We start from the raw sequence: 574 nt of genomic DNA, 5'->3' as shown, positions 1-574 counted from the left end.
AGTTAAACACTGGAATAAATTGCCTAGGGAGGTTGTGGAATCTCCATCTCTGGAGATATTTAAGAGTAGGTTAGATAAATGTCTATCAGGGATGGTCTAGACAGTATTTGGTCCTGCCATGAGGGCAGGGGACTGGACACGATGACCTCTCGAGATCCCTTCCAGTCTATGAATCTATGGACTGTGCCCGGCACAATGGGGCTTCGGTTTTAGTCGGGGCCTGTAGATGTCATTGCACTATAAATGATAAATATTCTGTGGTGCTAAAATGTAGCCACCAAACTAGGCAATGGACAAGGGGCAAGTCCACTGGGGTCTTTGCTATTGCTGTTAGTTTAGGCAGCCAGACGCTACGGTGATGGGCAGCTGTATCAAACCCTGAGAGGGCGACTGAAAGATACAAAAGGCCTGATCCTCAGCTGTGCCAAGGCCCCCTGATGCCCATTGTGGATTTCTTAAAGTGGATCTAGAGTATCATATACCAAGGAAGTCACAGTTCCAGGGCAGGCGGGCTGGGAGGGGAAGTGACTTAAAAAGCCCCACCCAAGGAACAGCGTAGGGACTAAGGAGAAGG

The sequence above is a fragment of the Chelonoidis abingdonii genome, chromosome 21 (genome assembly GCF_003597395.2).
Source record: "Chelonoidis abingdonii isolate Lonesome George chromosome 21, CheloAbing_2.0, whole genome shotgun sequence".
Classification (NCBI taxonomy): Eukaryota; Metazoa; Chordata; order Testudines; family Testudinidae; genus Chelonoidis; species Chelonoidis abingdonii.
Note: the sequence above shows the minus strand (reverse complement) of the source record.